Below are 9825 nucleotides of genomic sequence, written 5' to 3'. Positions count from 1 at the left end.
GCGGATCCAGGAATTCCGTAAAGAGGGGGCGCGTTTACAAAATTAAAGGGGGGGGGGGGCGCACGCACCCCTCCCCCATTTTTTCTTTGTATTTCTTTTGTTTCAACAAAACGCCGGTTGCGGTCCTCCCTGGATCCGCCACTGATGTAAATATAATTACCCCCACAGAACGGTTCCATACCACACACAATTACCCCCACAGTACATAGAATTACCCCCACCGAACAATTCCATACCACACACAATCACCCCCACAGTACATGTACATGTACATAGAATTACCCCCACAGAACGGTTCCATACCACACACAATTACCCCCACAGTACATAGAATTACCCCCACAGAACGGTTCCATACCACACACGATCACCCCCACAGTACATAGAATTACCCCCATAGAACCGTTCTATACAACCCACAATCATCCCCACAGTACATAGAATAATTACCCCCATAGAACAGTTCCATACCATCCACACATAATCACCCCCACAGTACATAGAATTACCCCCACAGAACGGTTCCATACCACACACGATCACCCCCACAGTACATAGAATTACCCCCATAGAACCGTTCTATACAACCCACAATCATCCCCACAGTACATAGAATAATTACCCCCATAGAACAGTTCCATACCATCCACACACAATCACCCCCACAGTACATGTACCTGTACATAGAATTACCCCCACAGAACGGTTCCATACCACACACAATTACCCCCAACATAGAATTACCCTCATAGAACAGTTCTATACAACCCACAATCATCCCCACAGTACATAGAATTACCCCCGTAGAAAAGTTCCATTCCAAATACAATCACCCCCACAGTACATAAACTTACCCCCATAGAACAGTCCCATACCACACACAATCACCCCACAGTACATAGAATTACCCTCATAGAACAGTTCCTTACCACACACAATCACCCCCACATTACAAAGAATTACCCCGCTAGAACGGCTCCATATCGCACACAATCACCCCCACAGTACTTACAATTACCCCCATAGAACAGTTCCATACCAACAAAAAATCATACACTCACAATGTGTTTTTATACCTATTATGGAACACCCACAACGACATACAGGAAAACCCCCACAATGTACCTCCTGTGAGCATGTGTGCGCTTGGCAACGCCTGTTTCGTGTTTCAATGATTCACAGCCAAAACTGGCAATGTACTGCGATGTTATTCATCGTCATCCGAAATTGTCTAGCATCTTCATAAAACCCACAAAATATCATTTTCAGCTCAATTTGCTTGTTTGGTGTATAGTGTTGACTTTGTCCCAAGTGCAGAAATGGCGTGGTGGCCACTACTATTTCTATTTGTGCTTGTCACCACCAACTCGGGTGAGTAGATTAATAGATGAATACTGCATCGTATTGGAAAATAACAACCACACCAAATTTACAAGAACACAAAGTATGAATATTGACTTGATGTTGTCTGGTCCTGAGTTGAGACTGTATTTTTCTGTCACAACTGTTCTTTCCAGGATTGGTACAAACATAAGCTCTGTTTATGACTCAACAATCCAACAATGTTAAAAGTAAAGACGTAGAATGTTGGTAGACAAAATCATGTGACCCTGCATCGAAAAACCAGCAAAAAGTCGCCAGACATTGGGCATATTCTGAATGAGCAGTCTTTGATCTGATGATCACTTTGTTGTTGTTCCTCCGATGGTTTACATCCTGTGTGTGTGTGTGTGTGTGTGTGTGTGTGTGTGTGTTTGTCCGATTCATCGCACAGCAAGCACACGGCTTGGTAAAGATTTAGCGCTTGAATATAGTCTGGGTGCCAAAGGCTGAACCTTGTTTTACCGTCCACCCAATCTTTTTTGACGGTTTTACCCTATATCGGGGACGCTGAATCCGAATCTGCATGATGCAACTTTTGCATCCTTGAGGGTTTTGAGATATTCCAGATGGCCACCAAAATGGCCGCCCAAACCGGAAATTCCCATGTATTTTCTTCTAAATGGTGAGGAAATTGAAAACAATTGATGGTTTTACCCTATATCGAGGGTGCTGAATCCGAATCTGGCTGATGCGACTCTTGCATCCTTGAGGATATTGAGATATTCAAGATGGTCGCCAAAATGGCCGCCAAAACCCGGAAATTCCTATGTATTTCCTTCTTAATGGTGAGAAGTTCAAAACAATTGGTAGTTCTAAGCTATTTCAAGGGTGCTGAATCCGAATCTGGCTGATGCGACTCTTGCATCCTTGAGGATTTTGAGATATTCAAGATGGCCGCCAAAATGGCCGCCCAAACCGGAAATTCCTATGTATTTCCTTCTTAATGGTGAGTAATTGAAAACAATTGATAGTTCGAAGCTGTTTCGACAGTGGTGAATCCGAATCAGGATAATGCAATTCTTGCATCGTTAAGGGTTCTGAGATATTCAAAATGGTCGCCAAAATGGCCGCCAAAACCGAAAATTCCCCTGTATTTCCTCCTAAATGGTGAGAGATTGAAAAACTGTTGGCCCAAATGGCCGTCAAAAACGGAAATTCCCATGTAGGCCCCCTAATCCGTTCTAAATGGTGTAAAATTGAAAACAATAGGTGGTTTTACCCTATTTTGAGGGTGCTGAATCCGAACCTGGTTGATGCAACTCTTGTGTTTTGGGTTTTTTGAGAATTCCAAGATGACCGCCAAAATAACTGTCAATATTGAAATTTTTGAGACCCCATTCAGCACCCTCGACATTTTGTTGTTGCCATTTTTGCATTCCTTATAGGGTTATCAGATGTCCACGATGACCGCCAAAATAATTGGCAGAAATTGAAATTCCAATGTTAATATTTTTTTTCTAAATGGTGAAAATTTGAAAATAAATTGATGGTCTCACCCCATTTCGAGGATGCTGAAGGCTTTGAGATATTTACAAATGTCCTGTATAAACGAAAATTCCTTGATATTTTCTTATAAATTGTAAAATATTGTGCTATAACGTGAAACGAGGGATTAAAAGCAATAATCCGTATTCTTGAATTCAACTCGGTTGAGCAAATTTGTCAAATCAGCCAACAATTAATGGCATCCAAAATGACTGTCACAATGGTATTGTAATATACTGAGATATTCCGATATGTCTCAAACGGAACTTTAACACGCAATGGAAAGAAAAATGATATTGACATCATATTGAAACGTACAAACACAAAGATAAGACTGAATTTTTTATGCACAGTTGTTATAAAGTAATGCCTGTGGTAGCCAATAAGAGCTCTGCAGACTGATGTGAAGTTAATACTTTTTGGCTATAAGAGTAATATCAAATTATGGCCTGCTGGTATTTGGTGTCGAATTTTTTTTTTTTTTTTTTGTATTTTTATGAGTCTCGCCGCGTACTCTTATGAAACTTGTGGCATATTCTGATTACGTCACTAGAAATGGTTGCATCCATGACCACTATAGTAGATATCAATATAAGGGTAATTTCAAAAGCACTCTGCGTGATTATGATATTCGTAAGTACTGGACTATCAACTATTACCTTACATGTTGTCGTTTGTTTTTACTGCGAGTTACCTGTGATTTTTCCATCCCCTCGTGTGTATATATGAGTTCGTCGCTTGGTCGACAAGACCCTGTATCTGAAATTTTAGTGAAAATGACTTTTTTGAATAAACAGTCAGATAATCAGTTAATGATGTCCTGTCCAAACCTTAGCTGTCTTACCCCAAAAATGAAGCTACCATGGCATGTCAAAGGAAAAGTTCTCTCATTTGTTATAGTGCTTTGGCTGCCATGTTTGTTTGCTTTTTGTTTTTGTTTTTGTTTTTCTCTCCTGAACATGTGACATTTTGTAGATACGAGGTTTGTCGCCACATTTATTATATATGATATTACATCATATTGAAGAAAAATTTGAAGCAGAACTATAAAAATGTCCAACTCTTGTATTCAACAATGTCATCAAGACCACCAATATAAACCAATTAACCAATGTGAGTGTTCATGGATGAAACGATTAAAACTGTTCATGGATTAAAACAGGTAATGTTGGGAATCTCGGTAGGACCTATACTTCTCTACATCACTATCACTATTTGATCGAGATGGGTATGTCTTGTCCACTGATTGTTAGTGTTCAAAACGTATCCATGATATGTAGATGAAACAGTGTAATCTTTCAAACATTCAACCGCATCTGTAGTCTTGCAGGATTCATTCCTGGCACAGCTGTATCTTACAAACTCCAAGATATCCGGTAAAGCTGGTTTCACAGTACAGCAAGTTCAAACTGGGATGTACAATATGCGTTCGTTTATCAGCAGAGTATGGTTGGGTTTAGATTTTGCCATTGACGAAAACCTGAAATAGGGTAAAAACCATCAATTGTTATCAATTTCTCACCATTCTGGCGAGCATTTTGGCGGCTATCTTGAATATCTCCAAACTCTCAATGATGCAAGGGTGGTATCGTCCAGATTCGCATTCAGCACAGTGATCGAAATAGGGTAGAATCATAAATAAAATTGTTCTCAATTGCGAAACATTAGAATTGGAATACGTGGAAACTTCCGGTTTTGGCGGCCATTTTGAAATCGGAATAGGATAGAACCATCAATTGTTCTCAATTTTAAACCATTGAGAATGAAATACGTGAGAATTTCCGGTTTTGGCGGCCATTTTGGCGGCCATTTTAAATATCTCCAAATCCTCAAGGATGCAGGAGATGCATCATCAAGATTCGGATTCAGCACCCTCCAAACAGGGTAAAACCATCAATTGTTTTCAATTTCTTACCATTTAAAAGGAAATACATCGGAATTTGTGGTTTTAATCGGCGGTTATTTCGGCGGCCACTTTGGCGGCCATCTTGAATATCTCAAAACCCTGAAGGCTGCAAGATTTGCATCATCCAGATTCGGATTCAACACCATCGAAATAGGGTAAAATCATCAATTGCTTTCAATTTCTCACCATTTAAAAGGAAATACATAGGAATTTCCCGTTTGGGCGGCCATCTTGAATATCTCAAAATCCTCAACGATGCAAGAGTTGCATCATCCAGATTTGGATTCAGCACCCTCAAAATAGAGTAAAACCATCAATTATTTTAAATTTCTCACCATTGAGAATGAAATACGTGAGAATTTCCTGTTTTGGCGGCCATTTCGGTGGCCATCTTGAATATCTCAAAATCCTCAAGGATGCAGGAGTTGCATCATCAAGATTCGGATTCAGCACCCTCCAAACAGGGTAAAACCATCAATTGTTTTCAATTTCTTACCATTTAAAAGGAAATACATCGGAATTTCTGGTTTTAATCGGCGGTCATTTCGGCGGCCACTTTGGCGGCCATCTTGAATATCTCAAAACCCTCAAGGTTGCAAGATTTGCATCATCCAGATTCGGATTCAACACCATCGAAATAGGGTAAAATCATCAATTGCTTTCAATTTCTCACCATTTAAAAGGAAATACATAGGAATTTCCGGTTTGGGCGGCCATTTTGGCGGCCATCTTGAATATCTCAAAATCCTCAGCGATGAAAGAGTTGCATCATCCAGATTTGGATTCAGCACCCTCAAAATAGAGTAAAACCATCAATTGTTTTCAATTTCTCACCATTGAGAATGAAATACGTGAGAATTTCCGGTTTTGGCGGCCATTTTGGTGGCCATCTTGAATATCTCAAAATCCTCAAGGATGCAGGAGTTGCATCATCAAGATTCGGATTCAGCACCCTCCAAACAGGGTAAAACCATCAACTGTTTTCAATTTCTCACCATTTAGAAGGAAATACATCGGAATTTCTGGTTTTAATTGGCAGTCATTTCGGCGGCCACTTTGGCTGCCATCTTGAATATCTCAAAACCCTCAAGGATGCAAGAGTTGCATCATCCAGATTCGGATTCAGCACCATCGAAATAGGGGAAAACCATCAATTGTTTTCAATTTCTCACCATTTAAAAGGGAATATAGGAATTTCCGGTTTGGGCGGCCATTTTGGCGGCCATCTTGAATATCTCAAAATCCTCAAGGATGCAAGACTTGCATCATCTAGATTTGGATTCAGCGTCCTCGAAATAGGGCAAAACCATCAATTGTTCTCAATTTCTCACCATTTAGAAGGAAATACATGGGAATTTCCGGTTTGGGCGGCCATTTTGGCGGCCATCTTGAATATCTTAAAACCCTCAAGGATGCAAGAGTTGCATCATCCAGATTCGGATTCAGCACCCTCGAAATAGGGCAAAACCATCAAAAAACATTGGGTGGACGGTAAAACAAGGTTAGGCCCAAAAAGTGGCTTTGGCACCCAGACTAATAGACCCTGTACATCAGAGCCTCTTTTCTCAGTTCACACATTTCTGGAGTGTTTCTTTCCAATGTTAGGATAGGTTGGGAGAGTCTATTTGACTCAAATTAAGGCTTAAGCTGAAATTGAGCATGCTTTATTAAAACATTTGGTCTATGATTACGACCAATTTTCAAAGCAGTAGCATCATCCTTCCTAAAGTTATAAGAGTTGAAAGTGAAGAGTATCTACTGGGCGTTCATGAAATGAAAAAGGGACTCTACAAGACACACCTAATCACACTATTCTACAAACAAGTGTTCGATAAGAGCGGCTGAAAAACAATTTTCTGATTGCTTTATGATCCCAAACTTTAGCGTATCAATGTATAGAAGAAGACTTACTCTTTCAGAAAATAATCATGACAGACTCCTGACTGGCTGTAGGTTGAGCCATTCCACCTATTTTCAGTCTGCATACAAAATCAGTGCTTGAGACTTTTTGTTGGTTTAGTAATGCACGGCCACATACATACACACACACACACACACACAAACACACACACACACACACACACACACATATATATATATATATATATATATATATATATATATATATATATATATATGCATGCATTTTCTGTCAGGAAAAGCACTGTAATTGTAGATAATCTAATTTCCGTTGCTGGTTAAACAAATTCGTATGGAAATCTGGGGGCATTTCATGCAAAGCGTTTTGGTCGGATACTTTTCCTGACAAACTGTTATAAGCTACTAACATCCTTGCTTCTGATTGGCTGAGGGCAAGTTTGTCCGACAAATTCGCCGGACAAAACGCTTTGTGAAATCCCCCCCCCCCCACTATGTAACTTCTCCTATTGATAGTGCAGTTCATTATAAAAGTGACTACTCAATAGTCATAATGTTTCTTTCTCTTTCTCAATTAAGTTATTATGAATTTTAAACATACATCTCTGAAAGCAAAAAATTGCCCTTGAATTATGTTCCTTTTATTGTAAAAAGTGAGCTGCATTGATTTTGTATGTATACATATGCAAATGTCATAATTTTATTTGTACCTTATACTTTTGTTGGAAAAGCAATGAAATGAAATGAAATGTAATTGAATATAATGTAATGTAATGTATTGTAATGTAGTGTAATGTAATGTAATGTAATGAAAGGCTTCGGACCAACATTCAAAGAAAGTAAGCTATACTAGTAAATAACGAAGAGATGGGATTCGGTTTAATGAAGCACCACCTTCAAACAGTCCCAAATTTTGCCTTTTTTTTATTAAGGTCTACACTCAAAGTGAAAAAGGTAGTGCACTCACCACTAATAAAGAGACAAGATTTTGCCATAAAATAATTGTCACTGATTACAACATGAATTAGAATCCTGATTGTAAACTTTAGTGTAACAGTATGACTTGTTTGCCATGCAAAGTATTCTTTACTCCTGTTACATATTGGGTAAAAGAAACAATATCCTTAACACCTTCGTGTCCATTTTCATTTCTTTATCTTGAACCAAGTCTCGGGCATTTTATCAGGGGAAAACGGGTCATCCTGCCCAGGAATAAAAGTGACCTGTGGAACAGTACGACTGAATAAATCAGGAAAGACAGTTGCCATGGTTCCCAAGTTGATTAACAGAACGAACATCGTAAAACAGTGGAAGTATCCGTTACTGACTGGCGCTAACTATGTCACTTGTGTCATTCCAGGTAACATGCATCTTTTATCGAAACAACTTTACAGAAGAAGAAAAAAAATCTTCATGACATAGACCTTCCTTGTGTGCGGTCTCCCTAAAGTTCAGCAGAACCTAATACGTAATTTGTATTCTTCGTATACATATCCCCTACATAATACATAAGTTTAAATCCTATTTTGAATTATGGTACAGTTGGAGATTTTCTTATTTCTAATGGCAAGTTATAGAGTTTTGAGACTGTACAGGGGAATACTAGGTCTCTTAATATTATTTTTGTTTAACATGTTTGGATTTGTTAGAAGAAGAGTATCTTTCGAGCTGCACTGGGTACGAGTGTGTTTGTGTGAGAGTATGGTAATAGTTCTGTGATGTATAAAGTATATGGGCTTTACCAATATTGAAAGTGCTTTGGTTACAATAAGAAAAATATAGAATTAGATAGATATTCTTTGGCGTATTAGAGGCCAGTGCAGATCATTCCAAATAAAAGTTGAGAATTATTGGGAATCTGCATTTACCACAAATCAGCCTAAATAGAGTATACAGGCTGTTTTTTAAATCACGACAATTTCCAAACATGAGAGTCAGCAAGTCCAAATTACAACACGTATACAATATAGTCTAGCTTGATAATTAGTCAAACATTCATGGACGATTATTTCCATACTATTTTAATTGAGGTATTCTTGATACGTCTGAGGCCATACCATGTAGTGTCCTTAAAGTTTTGAAAGTGCTGTTCAATGACGTAAAATCTCACTTAGCTTTGTAATAGATTTAAATGTCTTGTCTGTTTTACTTTATTACTTTTATTTACGTATATCCACTGCTACACATTGGTGCGAAGAAAATTAATAAATGCATGAGTTGCAGTAATTCTTGTAAAGACAGTCATCGTGTTTATGCTCCAAATGATATTCCAGCTTGTGAATCGGATCCTTGTCAGAATGGAGGAACGTGTAAGGAAACTACCACTGGCTACGAGTGTTCCTGTCTGGATGACTTCTTCGGACCGCAGTGTGGTACGGTGATTGAAGCCCTCTTCCTCCCCCTTTCTTTATTCCTCTCACCCTCCATCTGCCCCCCCCCCCCCCCATAGAAGCGCCACTATCTCCTTCGCCCCATGCGCATTTCTTAATACTAAAATTCCCCGCAGTCTGCTTAACAATATTTCTGCAGCATAATTCAACTATGATTTGATGTGACTAAGCCACTGTATCATGCAGAAAATTAATATGCTCACTCTGTCCCATCGTAGCATGCAAGGTGATTTACACGAAAGACGGATGGTCTGTGAGGAAATTCAAGTTCCCTGGTTATCATGTGACTGGTGATGCGGTCTACCTGGATTTTGAAGTCCGGGCCGACTTAAGTGCGCAAATAGCCTTATCCAGCGTGAACTACAGTCAGACCAACATGTATCGTGTTGGTAAGTGAAGTCTCTCTGCTATAGCAAGCACAGTCTAACGCATCACCTATTTAAAGCGGACTGATGCGAAAGCAAACACACACAAACAGAACAAAATTGTTTTGACATGATGAAGATTTCTGAACTATTCAGAAGGCTTTCGGTAGGCATGTGGTAGGTGTCGTGAAATTCAGAAATTGTTGATTCCTTTGACAGGAATGGAGATTATACCTTGCGCACTTGCATGGATATCATGATAATAAATGGCAAATGAGGCGTAATTGTATGATATCATAGTTTCTCTTGAACGAGAGTAGCAATGAATAGATTTACTTAAATTGTATTGGCGAATGCCTTTTTACTTATCATTAGCAAGTCTTTGAATCATACATATCACTCTGTGAAAACAATTTTC

The sequence above is a fragment of the Diadema antillarum genome, unplaced genomic scaffold, assembly GCF_040938485.1.
Source record: "Diadema antillarum isolate AM-2024a unplaced genomic scaffold, OU_Dant_1.0 seq00000389_RagTag, whole genome shotgun sequence".
NCBI lineage: Eukaryota > Metazoa > Echinodermata > Echinoidea > Diadematoida > Diadematidae > Diadema > Diadema antillarum.
This window is presented reverse-complemented; position numbering follows the sequence as displayed.